Source organism: Sciurus carolinensis, chromosome 1 (assembly GCF_902686445.1).
Source record: "Sciurus carolinensis chromosome 1, mSciCar1.2, whole genome shotgun sequence".
In the NCBI taxonomy this organism is placed as follows: domain Eukaryota; kingdom Metazoa; phylum Chordata; class Mammalia; order Rodentia; family Sciuridae; genus Sciurus; species Sciurus carolinensis.
This window is the reverse complement of record NC_062213.1, coordinates 98,939,857-98,955,008: the sequence shown is the minus strand read 5'-3', so window position 1 is coordinate 98,955,008 and position 15,152 is coordinate 98,939,857. Positions and strand designations below refer to the sequence as shown.

Genomic DNA, 15,152 nt, shown 5'->3' with positions numbered 1-15,152 from the left:
TTTGGCGTCCTCATTGTCTGTAACACACAAACACACCCTCTTCAGCCTACTTGAATTTCCTTCATTGACCCCTGAGGCCCACTGCCTTGCCCTCACTGAGGAGCAGAAGATGTCCCACAGGCTGTGGTGGGACCATAACTAAATGGCTTCACTCTACTACTTGTCATTTTAAACTTATTCACACATTTAAAAAGGAGTGCCACCTTTTTAGTTAGCTGTCCAATTTCAAGGTGAAAAAGATGATTCATGCCTATATTTGGTGGTTTTTCTTGGCTTTTAAGTTTTAACATCATCTCAGATAATTTTATATGGGAACCAACAATTTATGTTTACTGATGTACCCCTTGAGCTTCAAAGAGAAAACAAAGGAAACTCTCTAATTTAAAAAAAAAAAAAATGGTACATGTCCTTAATGAATACCCAAAATGCCACAATCCAGCCTGACATTTTATTTATTTAATTTTGTAGTATTGGGAATCAAACCCAGTACCTCATGAATGCTAAGCACACACTCTACCACTGAACTCCATCCCCAAACCAGCTCAGTCTTTTTTTTTTTTTTTTTTTGTACTGGGTATTCAGCCCAGGGCTTATCCATTACCTTGTGCCACTGAGCTACACCCCAGCCCCCAGCCTGACATTTAAAAATCTTCCTTTTTGAAAGTTCATGCACTGATTCGTTCACTATCCATTTATTGGACCCCTGTCTGTGTACTATGAAAGAATCCCAATTTGCTGTGATGACAGGCATGCACCACTGTGCTCAGCTGCCCTGAAGTTAACAGTTCATGAACCTGTTTGCACAACTGTTGTGATATAGGCTGGCCGGGTTGCTAATGTGTTCTGAGCACAGGACTAGGGCAGGGTGAAAGTTGGGTTAGTTGCGACTGGAGATGGCCTCTCAAGGCAGCGTGGTCAGACCTCCAGAAGAGATAGTGCAAGGGTCAGGTGCATTATCAGGCAGAAGGGTCACCCCGCAAAAGCAAGCTTCCTCTCAGGTGTTGCTGAATGATAAGAGGTTACTGGTGATTTCAATCAGAGAATGAAATCAAATTAGATTTGTTTTCGATAATGTCTACCTGGCAACAACCCTCAAGCGGGAGCCTAGGAAACCAGTTCCTAGTGTCGTGCCCATTCCCAGGGAAGTGGGGCCAGAACCTCCAGCCATAAATTAGACCAGAAAGTGGCGGTGACAGTGACTTTCAAGCCCTACCGAAGCTGCACCCAGAAACCTATAGCCTCAAGGTTGGAGCTGAAAAATCGAAATGAAGACTCAGGGCGAGGGGCGGGTCGGGATGGGTCTTCTGTAACCTTGCTTCCAAGATACCATTCCAGAACGACGAAATTTGCGGCGGAACCAAGAACTACTGTGCCGCCCTAGCCACGGTCAAGCTGATCTTCAGTAGCTCAAGGCGACATCTGCCACTTCCTTCCCCTCTCCTCCACAGTCTATTGTTTATTATTTTTTGACCAGATGGTTGTTTCTAAGTAATTTGTTAGCCAGTCTGCGCAGGCAGATCTCCCCGCCTCTGTCCACGAGGGCCAATTAGGATATCCGGGTTGTGCCCCGCGGCCGCACGGGTAATCCCGCCTGAGGAACCACGGGCTGCCCTCGCGTACAGCGCTTGACCAAGAGAGTGCGCCTGCGCGGACGTGGGCGCGGTCTGACCCGGGCTGGGACAGAACTGGGCGGGTAAAGCGCTGGGGCGGCTCTTCCGGTATACGCCAACATTTACGTCCCGCCCCGGGTCTGAGCGAGCCGCTCAAAGCAGGCTGAGTTATAGCCAGTAAAACTCGTCTCGGGACTGGCGGACGGGGACGTGTCTTTGCCGGCGCTGTCTGGCGATATTTTAGGCTCCCAGCATAGAGCCAGATGTTGGAGTCAGAGACGAATAGGAGCGCCATCCCGTGCTCTTAGCAGTTACTGTCGGTCAGTACGGCAGGAGAGGAAGGGAACCCAGAGACGGTGCTAAGTAGATATATGTGCTGAGAGTTAAAAACCAATTCTGTAGGTACCAGCGAACTATTAAAGGAGGTGAGTTTGGCTAGAGCCCGGAAGCAAGGGTCATATTGTTAGCAAGAAAAGGTGAAAGGGTTAACATTTACAGCAATTAGTTGAATAGACAAACTACTAATATGTGATCTTTTAAGTTTAGGGGTGGAAGATACAGGAGTCAGAGCTCATAACTACGTAGAGAAGCCTGGGGAGTTCAAGCTTGAGTAGGATTTTGTTGGAAAGGAAGAGAAAGATGTGCACAGCATTAGATGTATCTCCAAAGTTCACTTAAAGATTTTTTGTGTTAGAGTGCAAGATATTCTAGAAGTAAAGAGGACCACAACACCATCTCAAGGACGTTAGGTCTGTGAAGACTTTAATATCCATTAACAGAAGTAGTTATTCCCGAAGGAGGCAATAATCCACTTTACAAGGAAAGTAACTGAAATGACTAATTTGCTATTTGTTTTTGTGTTTCTACTTTCTTCAGCCTTTCTCCGTATAAAACCAACTTCTGCTCAGCCCACTGGAACACTATTTTCTGAAATGACTTGTTATCTGATTCTAAGAATTGAAAATAAAACCAGTTAAGATGTTTAATTGTTGTAATTTTGGATTTTGTTTGATGGTACTAGGGATTAAACCCACTGCCTCATATGAACTAGCAAGCACTCTACCACTGAGTTACATCCCCAGTCCTTTTACTTTGAGACAGGATCTAGCTATATTGCCCAGGCTGAGCTCCCAAGTAGCTAGACATGAGCACGCACCACCTCATGAGGCTTGTTTAGTTTGTTAAATGTGGTAAATTCATAAATTGATTTTTAAGAAGTTGCTTAGCTTGCATTACTAAAAAATCAACACACTTGGACATGCTGTATCACTCTATTTTATATATCGCCAGATTAAACCTCCAATTATTTTGTTTGGAATTTTTGTATCATTTCCCATGATTTTCTTGCAGTTTTTCTTCCTCATACTGTCTTTTTAAAAATAAATACTTGTATTAAAAAAAACTAAAAATATTTTTATTTGTCCTAATTAGTTATACATGCCTCATACTGTCTTTTATCAGATTTTTTTTTAATATTGGGAATTTAACTCAGGGGCACTTTATGACTGAGCTATATCCCCAGTCTTTATTATTATTATTATTTTATTTTGAAACAGGTTCTCACTAAATTACTTAAGGACTAAGTTGCTGAGGCTGACTTTGAACTTGAAATCCTTTTGATTTAACCTGCAGAGTCACTGGCAGTACAGGCATGTGCCAACATGCCTAGCTAGTTACTTGTATTTTTAGTGTCATATCAGAAAACATTCCCAAATTCAAGGGCACAAAGATTTGTCCTTGTTTTCTTCTATTTGTTTTTGTTTGTTTCTGTTCATTTATCTCTTATACTTAAGGCTTTGTTCCACTTTGAGTTAATTTGTATATGTACTGTGAGGCAGGGCTCCAACTTCATTCTTTTGTAGGGTTCTCATGCCACATGATAAAAAAAAATCACGACTTGTCTAAATCAATCAAGGTCACCCTCTTCCTTTTTACCTGTCTTGGGTGGGCATATGACTCACTTTCAGCCAGAAAGACACAGGAGGAAGACATCAGAGAATTTTTTTTAATTTTTATTTTTACAGACTGCATTTTGATTCATTGTACACAAATGGGGTACAACTTTTCATTTCTATGGTTGTACACAATGTAGATTCACACCATTCATGTAATCATACATATACATAAGGTACTACTGTCTGTCTCTATCTTTCCTTCCCCACCCCCTCCCATCCCATTTTCCTCTACACCATCCAAATTTCCTTCATTCTTATCCCCACCCCCACCACCGCACCCCACCTTCATTATGTATGGTCAGCCACTTACCTGAGAAAACATTCGGCCTTTGGTTTTTTGCCCTTGACCTACTTCACTTAGCATGAGACATCAGGAAATTTGTGGATAAATTTTTATGGCTTTGTGCAAGAAGGCTGTTCAGGAAACAGAACCTTTTATCTATTCTGATTTTGGACAGTGTTATGTAAGGAAGTCACACTTGAATTTGTGGCAGCCCTCTTTGAACTGAAGGAAAAGCCAAGAAAAATGCAGAGTTGTCAACTTGTGGCTCTTGATATTATTGAGCCACTTAAAGATCCAGGAGCCCTTTACTTTCAGGCGTTATGAGGCAACAATAAGCATCCTTATGATTTCACTGTTAGTCAGGTTTTCTGTTATGTGTACCTCAAAGCATTCCTAACTGACATATCATCCCCTCAAGACTTATCTTTGAATGCAGTTTTCTCAGGGAGATATTATTCCTAAAGCCCCCAGATCAATATATCCTATAATATTCTTTTTTTTAAATTATTTAGTGTCAATGGACCTTTATTTCTTTATATGCAGTGCTGAGAATCAAATCCAGTGCCTTACACATGCTAAGCAAGCTCTCTCCTACTGAGCCACAACCCCAGCCCTCCTAAAATATTCTTAAATACCTCTCATCAGAATTGTAATTATTTATTGAATGGTGGTCTTTCTGCCTCTGGGAGCAGAGACTATGATAGGTATCTAGAGGTTGGCCCAGTGCCATTCATGGTAACCTCTAAATAAATATCTACCAAAAAATATTGAAGGGTCAAGAGCATAGGTGAAAGGAGAAACAGTCTTGAAAGGGAAAGAATTAAAATTTGTGCAGTTGTGCTTCTATCACATGAAAACCTTTAAAGCTTAATGAGTCATTAAAGAAGAATTGGAATAGCTGTTGTGGGAACTGGGTGTGAGCATTTGTCTGGTACAAGTAAAAGTTGCCAAGCTGTGTTAAAGACCCCACTGGGATTAGAAACCATAAATACACTGGCATAAATTGGTAGAATTCTGAGATTTCCCCAGCAATGTTCAACTGTCTGGGTGTGGGAGAGAAGTTGGGTAATTAGATCAATCCAATACCAGACAGACTGCTTTTTGTTCTTTTCACACATGAAGTAAATGAAAATAAATGTGGAATTTTATTTCCATTGTCTTAATAAATGAAACCTTTGAGAACTCCAAGACTTTCCCTTGGTTCCACACTAGAGAATACCCCAAAGCTGAGACATTCATCCCAGAAGTCTTCCACTATTACCCACTTGCCTAGTGAGATCTATGAAAAGGCTTAAAAGGCACCTGTGATTTTCCCAGTGTGTACAAGTGTACAAAACTCTGTGTGTGTGTGTGTGTGTGTGTGTGTGTGTGTGTGTTTTGCATGCATTTTTCCCAGGGAGAGTGTCTGTAGCTTCCACCAGATTTTCAAAGGAATCTGTGATTAAGAAAAGTAAGAACCACTAACTTGGGGTTGGCTATTAGCCATGGGCCACCACAGATCCATTGCTATGGATCTGGACTTGACTGATGAGTAGTCACATCCCACTAATTGACTACTGAGGGACTGTGGCACAGAGTTTGAGGTACAAACTCAAGGCCCAGAGGCCTGAACTGGGTCACCTCAGGGAAGTTACTTTGCTCCTCAGTTTTTTCTTCTATAAAAGAACCAGGCACAATGGCAAAACAACTTGGGAGGCTAAGGCCAAAGGATAGCAAGTTCACCTCAGCAACTTAGCAAGAGCCTGTTTCAAAATAAAAACTCTGGGGTTGTGGTTCAATGGTAGAGTGTTTCCTAGCACATCTGAGGCACTGGGTTCAATCCTCAGGTTCAATCCTCAGCACCACCTAAAATACACAAGTTAAGTGAAGGAATTGTGTCCATCTACAAATAAAAAAATATTTTAAAAAACCAAGCTGGGCTGGGAAGATAGCTCAGTTGGTAGAGTGCTTGCCTTGCAAACACAAAGCCCTGGGTTCAATCCCCAGCACCACAAAAAAAAAAAAAAAAAAAAAAAAAAAAACCAAGCTGGGGATGTAGTTCAATTGGTAGAATGCTTGCTTCGAAAGCACAAGGCCCTGGGTTCAATCCCCAGAACCACCAAAAATAAATAAATAAATAAATAAATAAATAAAATAGCAGATGGAGTAAAAAATCTTTAAAAATAAATAAATAATAATAATTTTAAAATAAATAAACAAAAAGGGCTGGGGATGCAGCTCAGTGATTAAAGCACCCCTAGGTCCAATCCCCAGTACTGGGGAAAAAAAGAAATGATAATCTTTTCTTTTTCTATACAAGGAATGATAGGGCTGGGGTTGTGGCTCAGTGGTAGAGCACTTGCCTAGTATGTGCAAGGCACTGAGTTAGATTCTCAGCACCACATGTAAATGAATAAAAATAAAAGGTCTGCCAACAATATTTAAAAAAAAAAAAAAGGGAATGATAGAGGGTTGGTTGTAAAGATTAACTGAGTTGATACATGTCAGTGCTTAGGCCATGCCTGGTACTTAGTGGTGGTCGTTTTTTTTTATGCTAATAGTGATGCATCAGGACAGTCAAGGACAAAGACTATTTTTTGAGACATTCTTGCTATGTTGCCCAGGCTGGCTAAAATCTCCTGGGCTCTGGTGAACCCCCAGCACTGGTCCCCCAAGTAGCTGGGACCACAGGCACTTCATCTCACCCAGCTAAAGACTTTGGGTTATTTTTGTGGTTCTGGAGATTAAACCCAGGGCGGCAAGGGCCCTGCCACTGAGCAATAGCCCTAGCCCGGGGCAAAGGCTCTGAATGAGGAGGTAGCATTCAGCAGAGCACAGCTGCAACTAATTATGTGTAAAGCAGGGTTAGGGGTATAGCTCAGCAGTAAAGCACCTGCCTAGTGTATGCAAGGCAGAGTTTAATCCCCAGTACCACAAAAAATAAAAATAAATAAATAAATTTTTTGCAAAGCACAATATAACCATTTTCTCCCTTCTGATACTTACTGTGTGATCCTAGGCAATTTCCTTAATCATTCTGTGCCTCAGTTTTCTCATCTGTAAAAATGAAGATAATAATAGTAACTACTTCATAAGATTGTTGTAGGGGTTCTATGAAGGCTCAAGGCAGTGACTCACACTCACTAAATACTGGTTGTTGTTACTGTCAACTGCCCAGTGCTGACATTCAGGCTCCTCATCTTGATGAGACAGGCCCTCTCCATCAGGTTCCCACGGCCTTCCCTCACACCAGAACCTGCACAACTCACAAAAGCACTTTCACATGTCCAGTGTGTCTCACAGATCTATCTGCTGTGTTGACTAAGAAACTGAACATACAAATGAATGCTGGCCAGACCATATGTAAAAACAGAACTCTTGGACTGGTGAGTATATGCTTAGCATGTACATGGCTCTGGGCTCCCCATAACTAAAAAATAATAGTAGGAAATAAAAATAGAACCCTCACCCAATTGTGGTTGTGTGTGCTTGTAGTCTCAGCAACTCTGGAGACATGGGCAGGAGGATCACTGGATCCCAGGAGTTCAAGGCCAGTCTGAGCAATTTAGTGAGACCCTGTCTCAAAGTTAAGGGCTGGAGATGTAGATCAGAGGAAGAGCAATCCTCAGTACAGCCAAAAAAAAAAAAAAAAAAAAAAAAAAAGGAAGGAAGGAAGGAAGGGAGGGAGGAAGGAAGGAAGGAAGAAAAGAAAAGAAAAGAAAGAAAATATAACTCTTGTGTGTCACCTGCCAGGAAAACCAACTTCTTGTCTACGATGATAAACAATCCCAGGAAGACTGGAAGGAGGCCAGATTACTAGAGGAAGCTAAGCAATAAATTCTATAAAACAATCAGCCCCAAATGGCCAGCACTTGATTAATAACTTACAGCTCCTCTTGTGTCCTCCCTCGCAATTTAGGACCAAGCAGAGAAAGTAGAATACACACCCTCCCTGATTACACAGGGATGCCTCACTTCTAGGTAGTACACTAGGTCTTCCATGCCCACCACCTCTAATCAGGGCATACCTGAGGCCTCCAATTTTCACTGTAAATCTTTCCCACTCCTCTAACTGCCTTTGGGTCTCTGCCAAAATTCAAGTGACAGTGGCCAACTTCTTTGCTACAGCAAGCTCTGAATAAATAGCCTTTACTTTTCTTATTTGGTTGGTCAGCATTTATTGCCACAAGACCCAGGACACAACAGGCCAGGAGCAGAGGCGGGCGGCCTTGTTCAGTCGCCTGGCTCCCCCTGGGTGGAGCTCTGAGCCCTCAGACCGCAGGGTTGTTGGCTGTTTCACTGGAAATGCTGAGCAGACCTTTGGACTCAATGGAGCGGGAGCTGCAGAGGCCAATTGACTCAGATAAAATCCCCCAGGCATAAAATCACAAAAGAGTTTTTGTTAGATGCTGATTGGAAGGGAGTGGCTCCAGAGATGTGGGAAGAGGGCAGGCTAGGCAATAGAGGAATGAGGCAGGACCTCCGCCTAGTTTAGGAGCTAGGCACTGTCAGCAGCCACCTGCCTGGATGGTCACAGGATTGAGATTCTCTTCTAACCCCCACTAGGATCCTTTATGCCACAGCTACTGGCTGGGTGCATAGTATGTGCCAGACCCTGTTCCAGGTGCTGGAGATGAGGCAGGCAAGGTGGCTCCTGCGGATCATGGTGCCTAACAGTGAAGACAAACCGGAAATGACTAAAAATGTAAGGTATTTTCAGAAGTGGCAAGTGTCCTGAGGGGGGCAAAGTAAAAACAAAATGGGATATTAGAAAGGGTGCTGAGGGTGGAGGGCAGCATTTTGGGGGTTAAGGTTGGCCTCTCAGAGGAATGACACTTGTTCTGACATCTGAGTGACCAGAGGAGCCAGCAAAGCAACTGTCAGGGGAAATAGCCTTCCAGGCAGAGAGAACAATTTAAGCAATGGCCCTGAGGTGGGACTGGGTTTTTGTTTTTGTTTTTGTTTTAGTTTTGGTACTGGGGATTGAAACCAGTGTTTTTCCACTGAGCCACATCCTCAGTCCTTTTTATTTTTTGAGAAAGGATCTCGGTAAGTTGCTTAGGGCATCACTAAGTTGCTGAGGCTGGACAGGAATTTGTGATTCTCCTGCATTAATTCCCAAGCCCATGCCTGGGTCACAGATGTGTGCCACCATCCCTGGCTGGAACTGGGTTTTACATGATCAATGAAGAACAAGTAGGACAATGTGGCTGATACCCAAAGGGCAGCAGTGATGGGTGAGGTCTGGCAGGAGGCTCAGACCAGACAGTACAGGGGAAGAATTTAAGCTGGGTGTGGTGGTATGCACTGTAGTCCCAGCTACTAGGGATGCTGAGGCAAGAGGATCACAGGTTTGAGGACAACCTAACAACTTAGCAAGATCCTATCTCAAAAAATCAAAAGGACTGGGGATATAGCTCAGTGGTAAAGCCCTCCTGAGTTCAATCCCCTGTAACCCAACAAGACAAAAACCAAAACAAAACCCATAGCATCATTAGGGATGGGGCTTGGGGCACAGCTCAGTGATAGCATGTGTTTAACATGTGTTTGGCCCTGGATGTGATCTCTAGCACCACTAATAAACAAAAAGAATTTAGGTTTTCTTTTATTCTAAATATAATGGAAAGCTATTGAAAGAAGGTACTAAATGGCTGTCTTATCATGGACTTAAAAGAACTACTTGGGGGACTGGAGTTGTGACTCAGTGGTAGAGTGCTTGCCCAGCCTGTGCAAGGCCCTGGGTTTGATAGCACCACATATAAATAAATAAAAAATAAAAGATCCCTTGAAAGCTGGGGGAAAAAAAAAAAAAGCTACTTGGTTGGGATCTTCTCAAAATCCCAGAAGTTAGGAGATATGGTGGGAAGAGGGGACAGGGTTTAAGGAGATCCAGTGTAGATCAGACCCAGTTGCTATAAGCCACAACCAGAATTCTTTCTTGAATAGGGTAAAATGGGCTATGTGGTATGTGTGAACCCCTGAAGTTATATTTTCGTGTGGCCCTATTTTAGGGAAAGGAATCGGAATGTGTTTTTGTTTTTGTTTTTTCACAAAACAATGTGGAATGCTTCACAAATTTATGTGTCATCCTTGCGCAGGGGCCATGCTAATCTTCTGTGCATCAGAACCCAGAGCTTTAATCTGTACCTCTGGGGAGACTGTGATCCAAGAAAGGAAGAAAAAGAATACTGACATGTGTACTGACATATGCACAGACTGACTCAGCAAAGACACACAGATGTTGCCTCAGAGGAAAGGAAGGAGGGCTAAGGAGAAGGAGATCCCCCTTTCATCCTGTACCAAGGGTATGCTAGACCTTTTTTTTTTTTTTTTTTTTTTTTTTGTACCAGGGACTGAACCTAGGGGCACTTAACCACTGAGCCACATCCCCAGCCCTTTTTATATTTTAGTTTGAGACAGGGTCTTGTTGAGTTGCTGAGGTTGATTGTCTTTGAACTCACAATCCTCCTGCTCAGCTTCCAGAGCCACTGGGATTACAGGTATGGGGAGGGCCTGGTGCCGTGGAGCACTTCTGCATCAGTGTCCCATGTCTCCTGGGTTACAGGCATGTGCTACCACGCCTGACTCTTAACTGCTTTTATAAAGGGTCCATTTCCAGTGTGTTGGTTTGCTTTCAGTAAAGGCTCACCTTGTCTGCCTGGTGTCTGTGCCCAGCCTTCCCCAGCAGATGGAGACTGAGATAGGAATGTTCTCTTTAATCTCTCCAGAATCTTGGCTTGGATTTGCTTGGCCTCACCATGAATAGGCTCTGGCTGGCTTTTGGGACCCACCTGTTCTCAGTCATCAGCCAGTGGGCAACAACAAGCCCCTCTTGGTATTCAGATCCCCAGTAATCTGGGGCCACGAGCTGGGGAATAGAGTCAGCCACTGATGACAGGTCCCTGGCAGGCTGCAGAGCAGATGGGGGCCTCTTGGCTCCAGACTTGAAGAATGGACTTGAGGATGGCTCAAGGTCAGTTAAATCAAAAAGCTGCTCTCCTCTGGCTGTGGAACAATCCAGACTGCTCAACAGCTTCCTCCTGAGGCCTGCAGAGTGGCTTCCTTTGAGGGGTGAGAGCATAGTTAGCCATACTTGTGTAGACAAATGGTGTTTTAATGTCCAATTTTCAAACTCTAAATCATAATATCTGCCACTGTTTGAGGGGGACTTACTGTGGGGCAGGCACTGTTCAGGTGAGAACTTTGTGTGAATCATGTCATTTAAACCCCATAGAACACTGACACGAAGCATGGTCCATATTCTCCTGCACACATTGCTGCTCATAAATAAAAACAAAGTGACTCACCAGAGGTCTCACAGACACTTGCCGAATCATCTGCACCCAGGAACTGGAGAACAAAGGTCCACATGCTAACAGGGTTTTTCTTCACAGGAGGTTTAGAACATACAGTACAGAGCTGAGGAGCCCAAACCCCAGAGCCAGAGGTCCTCCCTCTGCTGTCACTCACTGACCCTGTGGTCAGAGGCAGCTCCTGACTTCCTGGGTTGTTTCTTTTGCAACATAAGGGTATGGCTTATGTTCCTTCATGCCCTTTCCTGCTCTGGTAAACCACAGGTCCCCCTGTTTAAGAGCATCAGCTGCCTCCTTAGGATACGTGAAAACCACAGTCTAACTTCCTAGCCCCTCTCCCTTCCTCAGTGAGGAAAGGGGCTGGGCCTAGAGTCCAGAGACTATGGCTCTGGCCCATTTGTCCCCAGAGTCAAGCAATTACCTATCATGCCTCATTTCCTCATGTGATAAATGAAAGTAATGCTCACTATCATACTCCTATTTCATAAAGTTTAAAAAATTTTTCTTTTAGTTGTAGATGGACACAATACCTTTATTTTATTTATTTATGTGATGCTAAGGATTGAACCCAGTGCCCCATGTATGCGAGGTAAGTGCTGTACCACTGAGCCACAATCCCAGCCATCATAAAGTTTTAAGAATAACAAATGACATCATGAATCACAAAAACCTTTGTAGCTCAAGTCATGGAGTGCTTGTCTAGCATGTGCAAGGCCCTGGGTTCCATCCCAGGCACACCAGCAGAAAAGTCTTTCAAGACAGAGGTGTTGGCTGGGGAGATAGCTCAGTCAGTAGAGTGCTTGCCTTGCAAACACAAGGCCCTGGGTTCGAACCCCAGCACCACAAAAAAAAAAAAAAAAAAAAAAGACAATTACAGATGGTGCATATCTGTAATCCCAGCAGCTTGGGAGGATGAGGCAAGAGGATCGTGAGTTCAAAGCTCAGCAACTTAGCAAGGCCCTAAGCAATTTAGTGAGACCCTATCTCAAAATATTAAAGAAGGGCTGGTGGGGCTGGGGCTGTGGCTCAGTGGTAGAGCACTTCCCTAGCATGTGTGAGGCATTGGGTTTGATCCTCAGCACCACATAAAAATGAATAAATAAAATAAAGGTAATGTGTCCATCTAAACTAAAAAATATTTTTAAATAAAAAACGAAAAGGGCTGGGGCTGGGGCTCAGTGGTTAAGCGCCCCTGGGTTCAGTCCATGGTACAAAAAAAAAAAAAAAAAAAAAAAGACTCAGGTGCTGTACTATGCTGGGGAGGGAAAATAATGAGGTCCAAAATGCCTGAGGCAAATCCCAGGAGGCTGAGATTGGGAGATTCCTGCCACATTGGCCAAGCCAAGGCACCTGGGAATAATCAAATACTCAGCCAATTTGGGTGCCTGGATGTGAAGAGAATCAAGTTGAAGTTAGATGGGCCAAAGGCAGACTAGGAAACCTGGAGAGCCAGGTGACTGTCTTTACCTGAGCAGGGTCCCAGTTCTCATCTCTACAAGAGCAACTTATCGAAACTGAAATTCTCTTAGGGGTTAATGTCATTAGTCAGTGGGCCTGACCACACGTGGGACCTGTAGACAAATGAGCCTGTGCCTCTGGCGAGAGGGGTGAGTATGGGTCACCTCCTGTCTCAACCTGCATCTCTGCAGCAAGTCCCAACCCCTAAGTTCTGATTTCAGTTGCTTGGTATGTACTTCATCTTTCCTTCTGTTCTGGAAGGAGATACCCTGTTCTTGCTCCTGCCTTCAGCTACTCTAGGAACATTCTCATTCCTTAAATTAGACATTTTCTTCTCAGTTTGTGTCCCTGTTTCACTTGGGACAGTGGCCCAAAAGGACATTTCTTTTTTGGGGGGGCAGGGGTGGTACCAGGGATTGAACTCAAGGGTACTTGACCAATGAGTCACATCCCCAGTCTTATTTTGTATTTTTATTTAGAGACAGGCTCTCACTGAGTTGCTTAGCACCTCACTTTTGCTGAGGCTGGCTTTGAACTCTCAATCCTCCTGCCTAAGCCTCCTGAGCTGCTGGAATTACACAGGTATGCAACACTGTGCGCAGCCCAAAAGACATTTCTAAGCATTTTTCTCAAATCTCCTCCTTGCACCTCTACTCCACAGAAGTGACTAAAATTTTATCACTCTTTTGTGTATGTGGTACTAGTATAACAAACAAAGCCATACCTCCAGCCCTTTTTATTTTAAGACAGGGTCTTGCTAAGTTGCTGAGGCTGTCCTTGAACTAGCAATCCTTCTGCCTTGGTCTCCTGAGCAGCTGGGATTACAGACCTGTGCCACCACACTTGGCCTCAAATATTGAATGTCAGATCCTTTGTTGTTGTTGTTTTGCTTTGTTTTGAACGTCAGATCCTGCCAAGGAAACCAAGACATGAGGCAAGATCTTTGCTCTTAAGAAGTTATTATAATCCAATTATTAAAATGGTGAGAACATAGGATGCAGCCTGTTTATAGTCACACCATGGCATGAGCTATGTGGATTCTGCATGCTGAATACAGCTGGAAGGGAGAGGTCATGCCAGAGCCAATGTAGGCTTCTTGGAAGAAGTGGCATTTGAGCCACTTGAAGAATGAGAAGAATGTGAGGCATAGGAAGGACAGAAGGCATTCCTTGGATGTCATGAGCAAAGTGTTAAGCTTTTGCATTGATCAATGTCACTTACACAGAAGATGAGGAGAGCTTAGTCATTGAGGACCACAAATATGTGAAGAAGAAATCCATGGGCTTAAAAAACCAGGACTTTATGTCTATATGAAAGTCTAGTCTAAGTCTGTGTTTGCCCCTAAAGCCAAGGTGAATCACAGTCCATCCTGAGTCTCAATTTGCTTACCTGTAAAATGAAGGGGCCAAGTCTTGTGCAGTGGCACATGCCTGTAATCCCAGTGATTTGGGATTACAAAAAAGACAAAAAAAAAAACAAAAAACAAAAAACAAAAAAAAACAACAACAACAACAATAAGGGGGGGACTGGGCAAGATGATATTTGAAGTTCTTTACTATTCTAGAACAAGACTGGAAAGGAGTGAAAATGACTTTAAGATTTCAAAGAACAGCTCTAGCCACAGAAGATGAGAAGACTAGGAGAGGGCACAGGTTTGGGAAGGAGACTTCAGTTTGGATAAATTGAATGGACTCCTTCATGCCCCTTCCTTCCACTGGGTTCTGGTCTCCACTGTCACAGGCTGATATGTTTAGTCTAGCAAGGCACTTGCTGCTTCTCTCCTGCCTGAGATTGTGACTCTGACTCTATCATAGCCAAAGTAACCAGCCTTTCCATCAGGAGAGTCTGTGGACATTTACCCCTGGAGGAAACACCTCCACCTTTACCAACACAATCTGATGGTGGCACTAGAGAGCTCACAGAGGAAGATAGGAATCCCCCAGGTCCATAGTGATGCTTGAAATGGAAATTACTGAGAAATTGAAATGTACTTGTTCCTATGAACCAACCGACCGCAATTAGTACCTGGCTCATAAGCCCTTGAGAGGAGGGAGTTTCACTTGTATGCAGAAGAGGCCCCCATGGAGCTCAGGAACCAGGCCACCAAGCCACTTACTTCACAATCTCCATAGGCAATTATCACCAAAGTGAGAGATACCCTGGGGTGGACAGAGCTTCCCCTGGGGAGAGAGAAGGGCACAGACTGTCCCAGAAGGCAACAGCTCCCTCAGAAACAGAGTTGTCTCTCTGCAGGGGGCTTGTGGGGCACAGGCCTAGCTGGCGTGCTTCGTCTGTTTAGGGCGGGTAAAACTGGAGAGGCAGGCTGAGGCCAGAGAGCAAAGGCTTTTCGTGCTGAGCTAAGAGCCGGGATCAGATCCAGCAGCTGCAAGGACAGGGAAGGCCGCAAGCAGAGAAGGGAGATCTTTCCAGCCCTGGAACTTGTTCCCCCCCTTCATCCACTCTTCGTCCACCCGGATGAACTTGGGCCTGTGGTCAGGGCTGAGTGCTTTCCTCCTGCCTCAACTTGTGCTTCCTTCACAGCAGGCCCTGAGGA

General features: G+C 44.0%; 1 non-coding gene across 1 annotated transcript; it reads right to left on the bottom strand.

Annotated features, from left to right (window-relative positions):
• Positions 1-9,880: 9,880 nt before the first annotated feature.
• On the bottom strand, positions 9,881-9,986 carry LOC124968438 (U6 spliceosomal RNA). Its single transcript, XR_007105722.1, has one exon. It is a non-coding gene; the product is annotated as a U6 spliceosomal RNA (small nuclear RNA).
• Between the last annotated feature and the right edge of the window lie 5,166 nt (positions 9,987-15,152).